Source organism: Heterocephalus glaber, unplaced genomic scaffold, assembly GCF_053883595.1.
Source record: "Heterocephalus glaber isolate CG9 unplaced genomic scaffold, H.glaber_assembly_v1.0 deba00001509, whole genome shotgun sequence".
In the NCBI taxonomy this organism is placed as follows: Eukaryota; Metazoa; Chordata; class Mammalia; order Rodentia; family Bathyergidae; genus Heterocephalus; species Heterocephalus glaber.
In genome coordinates this window covers 47031504-47050613 of record NW_028258325.1, presented here as the reverse complement: position 1 = coordinate 47050613, position 19110 = coordinate 47031504, and the positions used below count along the sequence as shown (strand labels likewise).

The 19110-nt window shown below is 42.8% G+C and overlaps 1 protein-coding gene and 1 pseudogene across 3 annotated transcripts in view; one reads left to right on the top strand and one right to left on the bottom strand.

The window, feature by feature from the left end:
- LOC110350225 (uncharacterized) overlaps positions 1-15551 on the bottom strand; it is a 362121-nt gene extending 346570 nt beyond the window's left edge. For 2 of the 3 annotated variants that reach the window (XR_015441384.1, XR_015441386.1), the window contains exons 1-2: positions 15470-15551; positions 7266-7409 (exon numbers count right to left, since the gene is read on the bottom strand). The gene's annotated coding sequence lies outside the window, so the exon portion shown is untranslated. Of the gene's footprint in view, positions 1-5898; positions 6891-7265; positions 7410-15469 lie in introns of those variants that run through there. The other variant, XR_015441383.1, reaches the window with a different exon arrangement.
- LOC101722779 (tissue alpha-L-fucosidase pseudogene) lies at positions 6347-10994 on the top strand (annotated as a pseudogene).
- Positions 15552-19110: the final 3559 nt, after the last annotated feature.

Here is a 19110-nt window from a genome sequence, read left to right as displayed (position 1 = left end):
TCATTTACTCCTTATGTGCCATTATGTGACCTCTGATTATACACGCAGCTGGCAGGGAATTCAGTAACACAAAATAAAACAAAGCAAAAACTCTCTAAAAAAGGTTCAAGACAAATATTTAAAAGATTATAAAGTCCAAAAGGGTTGTGAAGGTGATGGCCACCAGGATGATAAAAATAAAAGAAGTACTACATTTTTTAGCTTGGTTTAGAAATGGTCCCTTTGAGAACCAGGCCACTTTCAAGTGGATATGCTAAAGAACGTGATTTTCTCCACACTTTTCAATGCTGCTCACAGTAGGAATGTTGGATGGTGCTTGATGTTGTTTGATAATGAAAATGTTAGACATTTCTCTAATACAGTGAGAAAGCACTGCATTACAGAGAGAAAGGTTGTGCAGCTACACTGGGTCAGTGCAGAAGACAAGATACTGTGTAATGACTCGTGTATCCTTAAAATTCATCCCATTGGCACAGAGATGAAAGCGAGCTTGTAGCCGAGGTCCGGTATGCAGCATAAGCAAGAACGCCCAATTATATAACCCATCTGGGCTATCATAACCTTGCACTCGACAAAGTCATGAGCCCATTACCTGCTTTTTCATCACACTCACCCACTGTCCAACGAAATGGATCTATTCAATTTTATTCCCAAAGCACACATTTCCCATCTCCAAGCCATCGCTTAGCCATCTCTCTCCATTCCTTCCCTCCATTTTCATCAGAAAACTCCTCTCCATCCCTTAAGGTCCATTTCAAATGTCATCTTTCAATGAAAGCTTTTCCTAACCCATCCTCTCCAAACTAGATACCATCATTCTGTGTAGACTTTAATAACGCCTGGTCCGAATCTTTCTTGTGGCAATAATCATACCCTGCCTTGCCTGAGGTTGTTTTATTTCTTTATCAACTTTTATTTTCCCCCATCTTATGGGCCTTCTTAAGGCAGAAACTATGTCTTAATGTTCCTTACCCCTCCTCTGATACCTGGCAATGCACCCTGCATTTAAAAATGCTCAATAAAAGTGAGCTAAATTTATCAACAACACTTTCCCTCTGACAGTTTGGGACTCACTATTCATCTTTCTATCATCCCTGTCTTTTTCTCCTGCCCCTGTGCACAGGAGTCAACACAAAGTGACCTCAGCTATCCCTTGAAAATACCAAAAGATCAGAGGTTAGAAACTTGACACTCTGTTTGTAAAAGGTTGCCACCTCTCTGTCTCCCTAGGAGTTATGTGATTCTATATCTCAAAAGCCCTTTATATGATATTTGAGTCTGAGGTTAGATGGACTTTCCAAGGTTATATATCAAGTTAAGAGCAAACACAGGAGTAAAATCTAATGTGAGGATGAGATCTATTGTTCAATTCTGTTGTTACAGGTGGTAGTAGTTTTTCTCTTTTGGAGTCCTGAGCTGACTTGTTCCAAGAGTGTGTGGGTTTTTTTTAATATTATCTGCCAAAATGATACCTATAAGAAATCTTGGATTTACTCATAAGTTTATCTCAGCAGCCAGTATGTTCCACTCTGAAAGTTTCAACGACTAGCCTATCAGATTTCAATACAAATAAGCCTACATTTGTTTGTGACAAAAACTCTCCAGGTTTTGTTGGTACTATTGAAAACATCCAAAGAAAAATGAAGTTCAAGGAGAAACACTTTGCTGATTTTATTCTCAGTAGAACTCAACCACAAACCAAAGTCATAGATGAATAACGTTTTAAATGCAGTGAAAATAATTAATCAATAATATGACTGCAAGTCCTGGGAGTGGATCAGAGTTCTGAAAAATTTTCACAGAAGATTTTCTTCCAGAGAGCTCTCTGAGCATCTGAATGCATTTATTATTGGCTCACTGCGATTTCTGTGGAGTAGGAACTAAGCAAGATGCTTCTAGCTCACTTCCATTTTTCATGTGGCTGGCTGTACTCTCATATTCCCTAATTCAAGCAGAAGTGAAACTCTGTCTGCACCAGGCTAAATGAAGAGATTTTTATACCCTATCATTTGTTGATTTTATGGTATCCTTAAACTCCAAAGTTAAGCCGACCTTATGCCCTAGGACTTCGGAGAGGTGTTTATCAAGGTTTGGTGTCTTTGTGATGCCTGTGTGTGTCATTGTGTCACTATCACATGGGTGAGCATAACACAGCTCTACACAACACTCAGCACCAAAGCTGGAAAAATAACAGAAATGCTGGCTGGAGCTACTTAACACACTCCCTCAGGCCTACCCAACCAAAGAGGAGTGAACACCTGTGTTATTATTTGGTGAATTCAGAACTCTGAACACACAAACTCAAGAAATTTTACATAAAGGCAGATTTATCTTTTTAGATCTCATTAAATAACAAGAAGTCATAGAAAAATCCTTCCAGTTTTGGACTAGATCAAACTTGATGATGAAAAAATATCACTGGTCTCAAATGGCATAAAATGTAAACTCTGATTGGAACAAGTATTGTCCCCTCAAAGCGGTAATCTTCTGAGATTGCACATATTCTAACAAAGCTGTTTTTGTCCTAAAAATATCATCTTTTACAGTTGATTTCAGGAGCACATGCTGTAACAAACCTTGATCCTTTTAAGGGGACTTGATTTTTAGAAACTCTACCCACTGATGTTGTACCCTGCCCTTGAGAGTGGGTGGGGACTGGGCTCTGCTCCTAACAACAGAACGTGGCAAAGACAATGGGACGTGGTGTCAACATGTACACAGTTAGGTCGAAAGGACTGGGACCCAACTCTCTGGTAGACTCTGTCCTTGCTGGGTTGAGGAAGTGAGCAGCCACACTGGGAAGTGAGGGCAGCCTGCAGTGGACCGGGCCCCTCAAGAAACAGAAGCCCTGGATCAGCACCCCACAAAAATCTTAATGCTGCTAACCACTACATGAGCTCTGAAGCAAATCCTTCCCCAGCCACACATTCAGAAGAGACCTCAACACCAGCTGGGACTTTGCGACCTCATTGAGGACAAAGGTGTAGCCTCCTAACTACAGAAACTGAGAGATAATAAGTGTGTGTTGTTTTCAGCTGCAAAGTTTGTGGTCATATTATTACATGGCTGTAGATAGCTAATAGCAAGCTTTACTCATTCTAATCCAGGTCTAGTCAATATAACTTGCAATATTCTATGTAATATTTTTAGCCAAGAGATCTTTCTTAAATACTGTCCTTTTAATTATCTTTTCTTTACTTTGCTTTCCCATCTATTCACCCCTTACAAATCAAGAATTCTCTCCCAAGAGAACCACTATGTAACTTAAAGCATTAGATGAGTAGCATTTCCAAGACATTCACCATGTGTCAGATACTTCCAAGTACTTTACAAATAATATTTTATTAACCTGCACAACCCTAGAAAGTGGTAACTCTTACATTCTGTGTTTGTCAGCTTTCCATCACTGTAACAAATACCTGAGATAATCAGATTATAAAAAGAGCAGGTTCATTTTGGCTTACAGCTTTAGAAGTTTCAGCCCCTGTTTGGTCAGCCCTGTTGCTTTATTTTTTTTTTATAGAAAATTGTTTAATAAAACAAACTATTAGAAGTCAGATCCGGCAGTATGTAGAAAGTGGTTTTGTTATAGGGATGGCAGTGTTGGTTCAGCATTGGAAGATCCACCCCCAAAAGTCATCATTTTAACAGAGGAAAGGAAAAAAGCCATATGATCCTGTCACTAGTTGGAGAAAAAGTATTGGACTAAATTCTACAGCTGTTCATGGTAAAAGCTATCAGGAGACTAGAAGTAGAACAGAACCTTCTCAACAGATCAAAGACGTGTACTCCATACTTCCAGTGAGAACGCCTTATATGAATGGAAAAGATACAATGCTTTCTCCTTAAGGTGGGGAACAAGGGTAGATATCCTTACTCTATCTGTCCATTAAACTTTGAAACCTAGGCCCAACCAAAATAGTCTGGCAATAAAATGACACAATTAAAATAGGATTGGCAAGGTATAAAATGCTAATGTTAAATAATCTTTCAAAACTCAGTGGACCATATATGTGTGGTTCTATTTCTAGATTCTCTGTTTTATTCAAATGATCTATATGTCTTTCCTTACACCAACACTGCCTTGATTACTGTAGCTTTAGAAGAATACTTAAAATTAGGTACTAAACCTCTTCCAACACTGTTTTTTTTTCTTTTAACTTTTCTAGGTCCTTTGTACTCCTACATAACTTTTAAATTTCAATATCCAGTTCTTCATTTATAGCAACTATACACAGACCTGAATTTTTATATATACCTTGTGTTTTCTAATCCTGCTAAATTCAAATATGAGTTCTAGGGGCTCCTAGAGATTTCTTAGTATTTCCTCTGTAGATGATCATTCCATCCACATATAAAGATTTTGCTTCTACCCAGCCCTGTTGCTTTAGGTGACACAGTACATCATGGCGGCAGTGTGTGATGACAGCAAACTACTTACCTCCTGGACAAGGAGTGAGAGAAAGGAAGAGACTGCCCTCCCACAATTCCCTTCATGGTTCTGCCTCTGGTGACCCCTCCCACTAGGCCACACCTCCTCATAGCACAAGCTGAGGGACACCCCTTTAACACATAAACTTTTGGGGACACTTAAGATCTAAAGCACAACATATTCCCATTCTAGAAGTAAAGTAACTACAAAAATTTTCTCAAGGTAGAAAAGCTGACAAACAGTGTAGTGGAAAGCCAAGCAGTCAAGTTTCAGAGACCACCCAACTAGTTGGTCTCCTATAAAGGATGTCCACACACACTAACTCATTTAATCCAATGACTCCAAGAGGGAGCTATTCTAATGACCAAGGTGAAGACATTCTAAGAGTTTAAAAAATACAGCTGAACACAGTGGCACATGCCTGTAATCCTAGATACTCAGTAAGCTAAGGCAGGAGAATCATAATAAGTTTGAGGCCATCCTGGACAACTTACTGAGACCCTGCTCAAAATAAAATAGTAATACAGAGTTGGAACAGTTCAGTGTTCAGTGATACAGCACTTGGGCAGCGCTGGGTTCAATCCTCAGCACTGCTAAAAAACAAAAAAAAAGGTCATCTCAGTACAGACCAACAGAAACAAAGTGTTACTGTTACCTAATCTAGTGCTCCTTGTGCCACAAAAGCACACCAGTTGTCGCTCTGCAGCCCTTGGGTGACCGTGTTGTGTTGCAGGCCTGGCAACGTAAGGGAGGCAACATCCACCAGACGCTGAGAAATGTTTTGAGTGAAGGCCTCATCAAGACACTCCAGGTGAATGCACTTCAGGGCTCCATTGTGCCAGTAACACTCATTACCAAGCAATATCTCTGTGTTCATGAACTTATAATGGTATTACTTTACAGTCCCACCTCATAGGCAGACGTAAGAATAAGATATTAAATGGAGAGTACATAAAGTCTGTGAAACTCGATTTCCTAGACTATGAAATAAAGAGGGTTGGAATAGATCAATATTTCCTGAAGTGTATTCCAGAGAACACTACTCTCGAGAGATGTCTGAAAGTGTTCAGGAGTGGGGGGCATATATCACAGAGGGAGCTGCACGTTCAGATAACTTTTGATGTCTGAGCACTCTGGAAAGGTCACAGTCCACAGCCACACCTTAGAGACTCTGAAGAGTCCTGCAGTGGAGAAGTTTGTCAAACTCTCTGAACCAAGTAGCATCAAAACTTTCAAACTATACTGTGTGTGCAATCATTTTTTCTGGGTACACTTTTTAATGTGTGCTAGGGTTCTAATTTCTACTTGAGAAATTCTATGAATTTACCTCAAGGTTAATTTTCACTTCAAAGGAAGTTAAAAATTAAGTTTGACCTACAAAGTGAGTTAGAAGTCATTTGTTTAAATTATACAGAATGTAGAAAGCAATGCCAAACATCCCCAGGAGCACACATTTTCTCCGGGCTTTTAATCCATCAATTTTAGCAGCCTATTATCTATTCATTCTTTTCAAGGAACCTTGAGTTGATGATTTTGATGAATCTGACAATGTAAAATAACATTTACAGATAATCAACCCATTTTCAGAATACAACTTCATGGTTGTTCCCGTTTCTCCTACCAACTTGCTTCATGTAATCACATATTCACTGCACAGGAAGAGAAAAGGGGCAAATACATCATGTTTCTAATACACAAGTAGTCCATGAAGTTTCTCCCATGTAGCTCCTTATTTCAGTTAAAATAAGCACGTTTCAAGGTCTGATTAATCCTGTTGACCCTTGCAGAGCTTTGCAAAGGGGTCTTGCCTTTTTTATTATTCTTTTTTTTTCCTATATTAAAATTTTTGATGGAATTTTCCTACCCAAGTCAGTTTTGTAGTCTGTAAAATGGAAACAATAGCACCAAGGCTAAATGACTCAGTCCCTTTATCAACTTGCTGCCCACACAGCCAACTTGTTAGCAACAAATATAACCGGAAAAGCGATTGAGAACATCGTGGGTGCTACTTTCATGCAGTTCTTTTGGTCTATGAATCATCTCGGTTTCAGCTCTAACTTCAAGCAAAGCATTTAACCTTTTCTTCGGCTCTGTCTTGGAAGCCTCTGTTTCGTCCTCTACACAATAGGCTTATGATCCCCCCACTTCCCAGAGCTACTGGGAGGAATATATGAGATAATGTGTGGAAAATACCACTGATTCTGCTTATTCAAAAAAGCAGTTCTGTGCCTGGAACTCTGCTTTTATGTGTGTTCTATGCTTAACTGATATAATAAAATTTACATAGTATCTTCTGCCATTCAAATTTCTATACATGAAGGAACAGAAGTTATCTGCCTGAGATCACCCAGTAATAAATGGAGAACTGTGGACTTGAATGCTTTTAGATTTGACTCTGTTCTTTCCATGGCACTTCAGTGATGCTCAGTGAAATGTGCAGTGTGCATCTGCCAAGATCCTGCAGCAAATAAAAAAAAAATTTAGTTAGAAAAAACTCAAGTCAAACCTTGCCTTTAGGTACAGTTGTCCATTCAGCAGATTTGATCTCCTTGGTGGTTGCTGTCTGTGGTCAGGGAACAGACTCTCTACACTGCCCTGTAGCCTGGTGCTCTCCTCACAGTGCCCTCTGGTGACCACCTGCCACAGCCTGGCCCACATTCTAGATCAGTGCCATGCAACACACCCAGTCCATGAGCTGCTGGCCGCAGAGAGTCATGAGGGAAGGAGCTTGCACTAAAATGTAAATCAGAATGTTGCTTCTTTCAACGAGAAAGTCTTACTTCAAAAAAATATTTTTTTATCTTATCCACGAAATAACCCTGAAGCTACTTACCTTGTGCAGGGTCAGAAGCCATCCCTGAATCACACTTTAAGTTGCAGAGTTCTAGGACATTCTCAGCCTTCGCTCTTCTCTCCTTCCCCAATGTAGCTGTTTTATTCCCATTTCCCGTATGTTCTGTTCTTTTCTATCACTGACCTGGAAAAAGTAATAAGATGAGAAGGTATTGGTGTTGCTACTAGTGAATGTTTGGAGTCTCTAGGTGAAAGATTTATCATCTAATGTGGGTGTATGATAGATGCTCCTTAACCCAGAGAGTCATTGCAATAGTGGAGACTTTAGATACCAGGCAAAGCTGTGAGAAACATGTATTAAAATCACTTCAAACTGGCCCCCAAGTGTGTGAGTGTGCATTCACACTCATGTGTGGCCTGTGGCAGGCATGGTGGAGGGGTATTATGTCAGGGTTAGGGAGAGAAGCTAATTGCTCTTTAATTGAAAGATTTCTTTGGCTCTACCAGGGAGAAACAGGATAAATTTAAACCTTAAGTTAAATCTAATCCCAGGAGCCCAACAAGACAGACTGGCACACAGCTGGCCCTCTCTTAGTCAAAGGGTTCGTCCTTCGGCAAGCACCCACTCAGCTCTTATTTTATGCTAGGCACTTGTCCTACACCAGGTTATGAAACAGATAAAGCTCCTGGCCCTCCTGGTGCTCTCATCCTACTGAGAGAGACACTGAATGGAGGGGGAGAGGGAGAGAAGAAAGAAGGAGACTTACAGGAGTTCAAATTGGGGCAAGGAGAGGAATAAACAAGATGTGTTTTGCACTGTGTTCTCTTCTTGTTTTCCTCTTGGCCACGTCCGTAATACTATAGAACCATGATAGTTCTGTGTCAGGCCTGAGTACTGAAATTGTTCCCAGAGGGAACTGGATTTTGTTTAAGGAAAAACCCCTTACTGGGGTAGATGACCATGAGAAGATAGAATCCCATTCCCTGTGTGTTTAAGAAAAAATAAATAATCCAAAAACGTGGATGATTAAACTCTAATCCTTGCCAGAAACCTGAGCTGAAGAAAGAATTCTGGACAGGAAATCTGAGTCCTCGCTGTGGGGCCACTTACATGCTGAGGGACCTTGATCAGGTCATTCCCCAGTAAGCCCAAGTGTCCCCAGCTGTGAAAGAGAAGGACGTATCAGACAAGATGGCTGCTGGTCCCTTCCAAACCTGTGATTTTAGTGACACTGAATGCTTCTGGTCTTTTCAAGTCCTTTATATACAAGACAGAAGAATTTTGATATTTTTACAGGTTTTCACTCAAAAAATAGGAGTGCATCACTTCTTACAGGACAGAATTATCCTCAAGATTTTTCAAAAATTGTAACCTAGTGCTGGATTGCAATGGTCTAGAGTCTGAGAGAGAAAGGAGAGACAGAGATGGGGGAGGGAGAAAAGGAAGGAGAGCCAGAGGGAGTGGGTGTGGGTAACACACCATTTGCATGTAGACAGGATATGTGCAATGCTTTGCTTACTATCATGTGGGACACTTTCTCACAGCCACCACACAGGTAAACCAAGCTTCATGCAAGCCATGCCGCTGGAAAACAGAATTAAACCTGATTTGGGTTATTTAGGACATATCATAAATGCACTATAGAAATTGATACTAAACAGAATCCTTTAATATCTTTTGCAATGCAAATGAACACCTCATATTTCATTTTTGTGACAATCTAGGCTTATATGAATTTATATTTCAAAATGACAGCTAATATTTACCAAGGGCCTGCCCTGTATAAGGCTCCCAGACTTACACACAGCCTTTGCACATAGTATTGCATCTAACCACAGCCTCATAAAATTGATATTTGATTATCACCATTTTATGGCTGGGAAAAATGCAGCTCAGAGAGACTGAGTAATTCACCCGAAGTCACACAGGTGATAGGAAGCAGAACAAGAACTGAAATGTACCCAATCCAGGAGCCCAAGTCCTTAGCCATTGCTCCACTGCCCTTGAACACCAAAGCAAGGCCCGCTTTGTGCACCTGTGTTGTCCTGGGCTCACTTTGTCTTGTGACTTCTATCTCCTTCCTCCCTGAGTCCCTACATCACTTCTCAGCTACTGAACCTTTTTCCTGGCCTGAAAAACAGCAAGGAATTTCCAGGCCTGGGTGCTGCTCTCAGAAGCCCAGGACAGCAAGAAGCAGGAGGCAGGGACCAGGTCAGGAGCAGGCTCAGAGCTGTGAGCTCTAGGAACAGGTTCAGGGTGGGGAGGAGAAGAATCCGGGAAGCATGTGTGAGGTGATCTTTTTGCAGCTCAGGGGTCTCCTTTGAAGTCTACTCATCTTCCTGGGCAGTCTGTTTGCAAAGCACAACCTTTAAAACACAAGTCCAGTGATATTAGTCCCCAGCTCAACTCCCTCCTGTGACTCCCATCTCATTAAGAATAAAAACCTAGGCCGGTGGCCGCCATGCTGCTTGAGTTTGTCCTCTGAGCCGTGCAGCCCGGGCCTCCTCACTGCTACACCCCGGACTGGCCAGCCTGGACCCCTGGCCGCTGCCGCCGACCTGGTTCAACGAGGCCAAGTTCGGGGTGTTTGTCCACTGGGACGTGTTCTCAGTGCCGGCCTGGGGCAGCTCGGGTACCGGCTCTTCATACATGACAACTACCCGCCCAGCTTCACCTATGGCGACTTCGAGCCGCAGTTCACAGTGTGCTTCTTCAACCCAGACGAGTGGACCAAGCTCTCCCAGGCCAGAGGGGCCCAGTATGTGGTCTTTACCACAAAACATAATGAAGGCCACAAACTGGCCCAGTCCAGCGTCTTGGAACTGGAACTCCAAAGACGTAGGCCCCCATGGCGATTTGGTGGGTGAGTTGGGAGCAGCTCTTCGGAAGAGGAACATACACTATGGTCTCTACCACTCACTCTTAGAGTGGTTCCATCCACTATACCTACTTGATAAGAAAAATAGCTTCAAAACTCAGCATTTTGTCAGTACCAAAACAATGCCAGGGCTCTATGACCTTGTTAACAGCTACAACCCTGACCTCATCTGGTCTGACGGGAAGTGGGAATGTCCTGCTACTTACTGGAACTCCACCCATTTTCTTGCTTGGCTGTACAGTGATAGCTCCGTCAAGGACTAGGTGGTAGTAAATGACAGATGGGGAAAGAACTGTTCCTGTCACCATGGAGGGTACTACAACTGCCAAGACAAATAGTGCCTGAGAGCTTGCCCGACCACAAGTGGGAGATATGTACCAGCCTGAGCAAGTGGTCTTGGGGCTTCTGGTGCAACATGAAGCTAGCCAACATCTTGAGTGAGTCTGAAATCTTGAGTGAGTCTGGTTCAGACTGTAAGTCTGGGAGGTAACTATCTTCTCAACATCAGACCAACTAACAATGGCCTGATTGTTCCCATCTTCCAAGGAAGGCTCCTAACTGTTGGCAAGTGGCTGCAAGTCAGTGGGGAGGCCAACCATGGCAGCAAGCCCTGGAGGCTGCAACTGGAGAAGAACAAGACCTCTGTGTGGTATACTTCAAAAGACTCAGCTGTTTATGCCATTTTTCTGCAGTGGCCAGAACGTGAAGTTTTATATCTTAAGTCCCCCTTAGCTACCTCAACTACAAGGGTAACCATGCTGGGACTCAAGGAAGATCTGAAGTGGTCCAAAGATCCAGACAAAGGTCTCTGCATCTCTCTCCCTCAGTTGCCTCCCCCTGTACTCCCAGTGGAGTTCGCCTGGGTTGTGAAGCTGGAGGGAGTGAAGTGAGCTGGAGCTCAGGAGGAGAGGGGTGCTGCCCAGGGTGTGCTGCTTTAATTTCCCTCTCACAGAGCCAGCATTGTAATAAAGCCACCTTTTTTCCCCACCCTGAGATGGCCTTTCCACCACACATTAGCCCAAGAAACTGAGTGCATCACACTGGCGATTAATGGAGCAAAGACTTAAGAGCCATTGCTAGCGTGTCTCCCCGTTATCAACAAAAGAAGAGGCTACATGGTTAAACCAAGTTCTTGCACGCTGGGACTGGGTGGTCCACGGTGGAGACTCCCTCTGTTCTCTGTTCCATCACTTGCTTGCCTGGTCCATGACTTTAGATGAAGAATGTGCCAGGTCACCCCGGCTCATGGAGGGAGTCTGGAGCATAACCACATGCTTGGTTTGATGTCAGTTGTCCTAAACTGCTCCCACAAAGGTGAAGGAGGGGAAGGAAAAGCTTTGTGGGCCACTACTGCTCACTTCAGAAGCTTCCAGTGCAAACTAAGAGCTGTGAAATTGAGCATGTTTACAGTGGAACTGCAAAGGCAATGCCATCCTACCCTGCCTTTTAAAATATGATGAAATAAATCTGTAAGTCTAATCATTTCTAACAAAAAAAGAGTGAAAATCCAGTGTCCTCAGGTGGCACCACTCTCATGCCCGTTCTAACCTCATATCTCACCACTCTCCCCTTTGCATTCCTCACTCCAACCACTCTGGCATGGAGACTTCAGTCTATTTGTTCATAATCATTTCTCCGAAAATTTAAATATTTGGAATGTAGTATGTGCCCAAGAAAAGTACTCGAATTCATTTCTGTTCAACTTCCAAAACTTCGTACAGAGTTGTTTGTAGATGAAATGAGCGACCGCATGAGGCGGTGCACTCCTCAGCCCTGGAGGGATTCAAACACAGGCCAGGCAACGTTTTGATAGAGATACTGAAGAGGAGTTTCAATTACCAGATATATAAATGGACTTGCTATTAACCCAAGCTCCAATCAACCCTGAAATGTCATAATTCTGTGAATCAGCACAAAGATGTTAGGACAAAATGGTAAGACTCTTTAAACTGCACCCACAGAGGTCAGCGTATGCTTAAGAAACCAAGATCATACGCCCAATCTCCTGTGTCTAGTGAATTCAACACTGGTAGTTGGTGTTTCAAGGGAGTGTTTTCTGTTTGATTTTCATTTCTAATGTGAATCTTTTAAACCCCATGAGCCTATTTGGAAACACTTTCTCTTGAATACAAAAAAAGCAGCATACATCTAATTGCAAATGAGAAATTTCAGGACAAGGAGTGTTATCAAATAACTATTATCTGGAAAAAAATTTTCATCATCTCACGTAATTTAAATTCTTGCCCTTTGTTCCCTTGTGTATATTTTTGCATTAAAAAGTCTGCTTAAAATTAGTTTCACACTTCCCTTTGGGGTAGATTTTAAAACAAAACACGGGAGGATTATAAAGAGGAGGAGAATGACTGATAGTTGAGATTTCTTCTATGGAGTATCTTGGTTTATATATGATAAGGAGACTGAAAGACTATTTGTTCAAATACCAAAAAGAAAAGAATGCATGTTCTAGGTTCTACACAAATTAGTGCTACCACTGCCCTCCAGGGAACAAAATATTTTGATTAAGGTTTTGTTTCTCCATTTGTTGCTGTTGTTGTTACTGTTTACATATTGAGCAAATGGCAGGCCCAGGAGACAGAGCCTCAGTCTCTACCCTCTATTAAATCTAATATTTATAGGAAATTCCAGATATTTCCTACTCTGTCCCACCCCAGACTGAGCTGGAAAGTAACATTTCTGGTTGTATGCATATCCTGGGGTCCTATAGGTCACTGGATGCTACACAGCAAGAGTGGTGTTATGGCTCGTATCTAGATGTTCCCCACAGTTTCGTGCACTCATGTGTAGGACTTTTGAGAGTGACTGGATTATGGGTGTGTGGTACTATTGGTGTCTACTAACTGGATAGCATAGTTCTGGCTCTGAATGATGGGCCCTGGAAGTGAGTAGCACCAACCAACAGGCATGTAGCCTGGATGGAATAAAAAGAAAAGAAGAAGGACACCTTACTGCCTCCTGTCTGCCGTGCCATGGACTGTTTCTCCTCTGCCATGCCACCCTGCCTTGGAGCCAGCTGACTATGGACTGAAACCTCTACAAACTGTGAGCTAAAATAAACTTCTCCTTTAACGTGTGGGTGTCCAGTATTTTGTTCCAGCAAGGAGAAATTAAGACAAATGGCCAGTCCTCTGCTCCCTGGAGCTAAAATTTCAGGACAGAGGATGAGATGGGAGGCCATGGAAATTCCAAATATAGCACTTTTATTCAAGGCAATGAGAGACAATTTTCTTCCTCGGCTTTTACAGAAATCTGTCTTTTCTAAACAAAGAAAACGTTTTAAGTTTTGGGTTTTTCAGGTATTGCACATTGCCTTCTGTTGCCAATATGCAGTTAGTTTCTGGAAAGGAGCCCACAGCTGCCCCACAACTAAGAATTCCAGGTGCCTGTTCTTTCCATCTCTCCATCCCATTCCCTCCCATGCGGGGTTATCTCAGAGAATTTTTTAAGGAAATCCCCCAACATTGGGATGAATAATGGCCCCCACAATGCCACTGATGTTCTTCCTGAGATATTCTTTTTTTTTTTGCTCCCTAATCAACATCCCTAAGCTCTAACCACAATGGAACAGTTCTTCATTCTACAAAATATATGCTTTATTATAGAATTGAGCAAAATAAATAAAGACTTTCAATAACACACTGTAAGCACCTCTGCATGCCTGGCCCTATAATCTGTGCTGAGGTGAATCTGTGCTGAGGTTCAGGGAAGGCAGGCACAGGAAAGGGAGACTATAGGTACCCACAGGGAGCCTACAGTCTATAGGCAGATAAGATTATTATTGCAAAAACTGGTGCAATCACTGTGGAAATCAATATGGAGATACCTCAAACAACTAGGACTGGAAGTCCCATTTGACCCAGCTATCCCTCTGCTGGGTATCTTCCCAAAAGAATTAAAAGAATCACACCACAGTGATATATGCTCACCCATGTTTATAGTGGCACAGTTTGTAATAGCTAAAACTTGGAAACAGCACAATTGACCATCAACTGGAGACTGGATAAAAAAGATGGTTTTTTTTATAAAATGGAGTACTACTTAGCCATAAAGAATGAGAAACTAGAGACATTTATAGCTAAGTGGTTGCACATTGAGGCCATACTCTTAAGTAAAATAAACAGGACACACATGTGTAAATACTGAATAGTTTCTCTGGTGTGAAAAACTAAAAGTGTAAATAAGGATCAAAATGTATAATTGATATTGTGAAATAGGAAGAAAATGTCTAAAGGAGTAGGGGAAGTAGGAAGGATAGGGGAAAGAAAGAAGGGAAAAGAAAAATATGAGAAAAGGAAAAAACGGAAACAAAGTCTTTGTAAATAGGGAAGGGTGGAGGGGGCAAAGGGGGGGCAGGGTAATGGGGAAAAATAAGAACCAAGATACATCATGTAAAGGTATAAGATCCCAATGATGAATGTAACTCTACTGTATACCTAAAATGTACCAATGAAGTTAATGGGAAAAAAAAGATTATTATTGCAGAGTAAGATAAAGAGTAACAAAACATGGTGCTCCACCTCATAAAAACAGTGAGTATATTTGGCTTCAAAGAAGATGAGAGTCTTGTGGTTTAACCCATAGTGAGTCTTGAATGATAGAAGGAAGGAAAGGATAAAGGGAGGGAAGGAGAAAGAAATAAAGCTAATAGAGTCAGTCCCTCTATAAGCCTGGTCAAAGGCTTATGTCCCCACCCTCACCCCGCTGTATTGTTTGACACCTAGAAAGCAATTCTCAGAAAATGCAACATTAAAATGCTGCAGCTATATCAACAAATTCCCCCTTTCTACAGAGAGCCAAATGATTCTACACATACACTTCTACACAGCTTTTCTTCAAAGGGAAAATGTTAAGCAGGCAACAATTAGCAAGAGATTCGAGAAGCAGGTATGAGATTAGAACCAAAAGGCCCAGGGCCAAGAAAACAGAGATCAGTGCTGAAATCCCAGGGAGAAGGAATGAACCCTCTAGGCCTGTCCAGCACCATCCTGGGGTGGTGCTGACACTGTCCTTTTTACAGGTCCTACATCTACCTGTAGAGTGACCTCCAGACCCCAGAGAACAGCCTGTGCCTACACAACAAAAGGAGCCTTACTTGACCTCATTCTGCTGTTTAGATCTGCCTTGCATTGAAACTTAGTCCTCATGGTGAGGTAATTATCGGGTGGAAATTTAACCCAACTATGGTGTTAGAGGTGGAGCCTTTGTGAGGTGATTAAAATTAGATAAGGCCATCATATTAGAGACCCCAGGACTGACTCCTAATGGCCTTATGAGGAGAGAGACCAGAATGCACATACACACACACACACACACACACACACACACACACACTCTCCCTGTTTCTTACCAAGGGATGTCCAGCACCATCTTGGGACCCTGCCACCAGACCACTGTCACCAGATACCACAGCACCTTGACTACACCTTCAGAACCGTGAGCCAAATGAGCCTTCTCTTTTCTTTATGACTCAACCAGTCTGTGGTATTGTGTCATTGGCACCAGAAAAGAGACTAACACATCTCATGTGGCTAACAGAGCAGTCCTACCTACTCTGAAGAGTTCAAATATTACAGATAACAAAACAAGAGTTCAGTACAGAGCCTGAGTCAGAAATTACCCAAGTGGCATCTATTATAACCAGGGTTAATCGTAATAATTTTAATGTCACCCATCCTCTGTATCAAAACCTCTTATTTTTTACTTGTTTTTTGTTTGTTTGTTTGTGGGGAGTTGCCATATTTCAATAACGAGGAAGTTACATACTCAGATTCCCACAGAGTTTTCTTCTCTTGTTAGTGCTTTGGGTCATCCTAGTTTAATCAGTCCTTTTAAAGAATCACCACCCATTCTTCTGGCTGACATTTTAATCAGGTTTTTCCAAGAATCCCAAAGGAGGGGGAAAATGGAATTGCAATGAAAAAAATCCACTTTTCTCTACATGCCAGTAAATTATAACTGCAGCTGCCTCAGAAAAAGAACAAAAGACGCATGGCGGAACATTTTTCTGGCCGGGAAAATTGACAGTGGTAGAACCAAATTCTTTGCAGTGTTGCTGGGGGCATGGGGTGGGCAGGGAGGGAGCAAGAGCAGCTCTGCAGAGCCTGTCCCCTCAGGGTGGGAGTGGAATGTCTGCCTCAGTCTGCATATACTCACAAAGACAAGAAAGGAGAGTACCCTTAGGAACCCAAATGGAAGATCATATTTAAATGATACATTTAGGGCTCTGGGGCTTTGTGCTCTGATGACACGCAATATTCTGCACAACATTTCTCCTTGAAAATTCCTCCTGGTCTTGTGGTCAGGTCTCCCTCTTCCTGCAGCATCTTCAGCTGGTCCTATGATGGAGGACACTGGGAAACACAGTCACTTGGCCTGAATTCGGAGCTCACCATTTATCTACTCTGTGTCCTTGGGCAAGTTACTCAGCCTCTCTGGGTCCACAGCCACATCACCTGTATGACAGGTACCAAGAGCACTTTTAGCTCAGGCTGCATGGGGTGAACAATAGCAACAGGTGTAAAAAGCTCTACCCACTTTCTGGTGCATAGAATAAATGTTTAAATGCTGGGTGGTGAGAAGCAGGAGACCACAAGAAGCAAACAAGACTGAGAGAGACGTCCTCCTACCCATCCTCCTCACCTGCCCCTCACTAGGTCCACTGCACTCATAGACAAGATGGGTATTTTACCCAATGAGGAACAAGGGCTACATGCACCAGTTTGTTAGGGTCACTATATAAAGTACCATACCTTGGTGGTTTCAACAGCAGCAGTGTATAATCTCACAGTTCTGGAGGTTAGAAGTGCACAATCCAGGTGTCCAAAGGGCTGGCTCCTTCTGAAGGCTAGGAGAGAGAATATGTTAATAGTCATCTTCAGGGTGCTGTGTCCTGTAGATGCCTGCCCTGACCCCTGCCTTGCTGTCACATGGTGGTCTTCCTATGTGCATGTATCTATGTCCAAGTTTCCCTTTCAAAAGGACATAATTCATACTGGATTCAGATCCACCTAAATGGCCTCCTCTAAACCAACTACATTTGTAACAACCCCATTTCCAAAGAAAGTCAAATTCGGAGGTACTTGGGGTTAGGTCTTCAGTCCATGAACTGGGGGACCAGGGAGACATTCTTCAACCGATAATATGACTTCTTGTCCATGTGACCCTGGGCAAGTCACCTAGCCTCTCAGGTTTATCAGGGCTGGAGAGCTGTGAGGACACTCTACATGTGCCCTCGGACTTTCTGTGCAGCCAGGTCATTCTGCCTGTGCCCTCCAGGCTAAGAGTTCCAGAGATCTAGTGGTCACAGAGAGAAGGCTTCGCCAGTGCCTGCCATGAGCTGGTGTGTAAATATCCTGGGGTAGCCTCACAGCACAGGTAGGATCACTCTCGGGTACAGGTCCTACTCTGGTTCATGGATCGCCAACTGCACAGTGCTCTAGCTGCCCATCCTTGTCTCACTTCTCCATGCCCCTGCTGCAGCTTCCTTTCTTCCTACTCCTAGACCACAGCTATTTGGACTAAAGTCCCAGTCTCCATGTGAGTTTCTGGGGACCCAAACTAACACTGGCATTTGCTGCCATGAGGACCAAATTAATTGATGTTTACATAGAACCTAGAGCATCATTTGTGCTGCATAAGCATTGGCTGTCATTATCCTTGACATCACTAACATTGGATTTTAGTCACCATAGCACTAAGTGGCCAGGGCATCCATCAGCAGAGAGGGTGATGGGCTCCCAAGCCCTACTTGCCAGGCAAGTGAAGAGGCAGCCAGCGCTTGTTCAGTCTGCATCTGGCATGACCACTATGGGTCAGAGGCACCAGCACAGCCACCTCTCAGTGTCTTGTATCCCTCAAGCTTCTCAATTGCCTCAAATCAACTTTGATAGCTGGCTGCATGGCTGATAAGTGGAGCGGCAGCGAAGGGTGGTGTTGAAGATCACAGGCTCAGAACACCCGAGCCTGGATTTCCATCATGGCCCAGCTCCTCCTGGCAGGAGGTCTTGAACACATTATTTGATCTGGCTAAGCTTCAGCATCCACCTCTGGAAAATAGGCATAAAGATCATTGTTCTCTGAGAATTGAATAAGATAATATGTAAGAAATGCAAAGAACTCAATAAAAGGTATTTATGATTCTTACTCTTTAGTCCATTCTTTTCCATACTGTGGAGGTGAGTGTGGCCATCCCTTTCTCTTCCCCAAAGCGCCCCCGTCATTAGTTCTAGTTTCCTACTACACACCTGGCATGTAGTAAGCACTCAATAAATGCTTCAGATAGTGAATGCATAAGTGAGTGATGCAGGGAAGATTAAAGCTATTACAATTCACTTGTCAGACTTGGCTATTTCCAGAAAGGGTTTGAGGAGGTGGAGAAATTATGTGAGTCAGAGTTTATACATTCTGACAACCACCAGGGAAAGTAAAACCTAAAAGCAAGGCTTGCAAATAGCCCCAGAATGGAAGAGGTCTTTAATTAATGCTAACTCTTCCTGCCTGAGCAAAGTCCTCAGGCTAATAACATTCCTGAATTTCTTAAAGGCAGTTATAGCTGAAAAGCCAAGGCTCACCAGGTGTCCACTGGGAGCCATAATAACTTTTCACCCGAGCTCTCCACATCAGGAGGGTGCTCCAGAGACCAGTCACGGTCTGAGGCAAGAAGAGGAAAAGCCGCGCTCAGCAAATAGCACGCCGTTAACTTGGTGTGTGGCTGGCACTCAGGGATGCAGCAACGGAGTCAGTAAAACTCAGAGTGGATAAACAGCCAGAATGAGGCCAGGGGACCTGTGACCCCACCTGCTCCTGAGGAAATTGAGAGGGAAACCAGTGGGAATGTGGGGCTTAGTTTATACTAAGTTAAGATCAACACATGTTAAGTTAATGGTAATAGTAATAGTAAAATGAGGTGATGGGGTGAGAGTCATCTAACAAAAATGCTGCCTGCCAGGCACGGTGGCACAGGCCTATAATCCTAGCATTCTGGGAGGC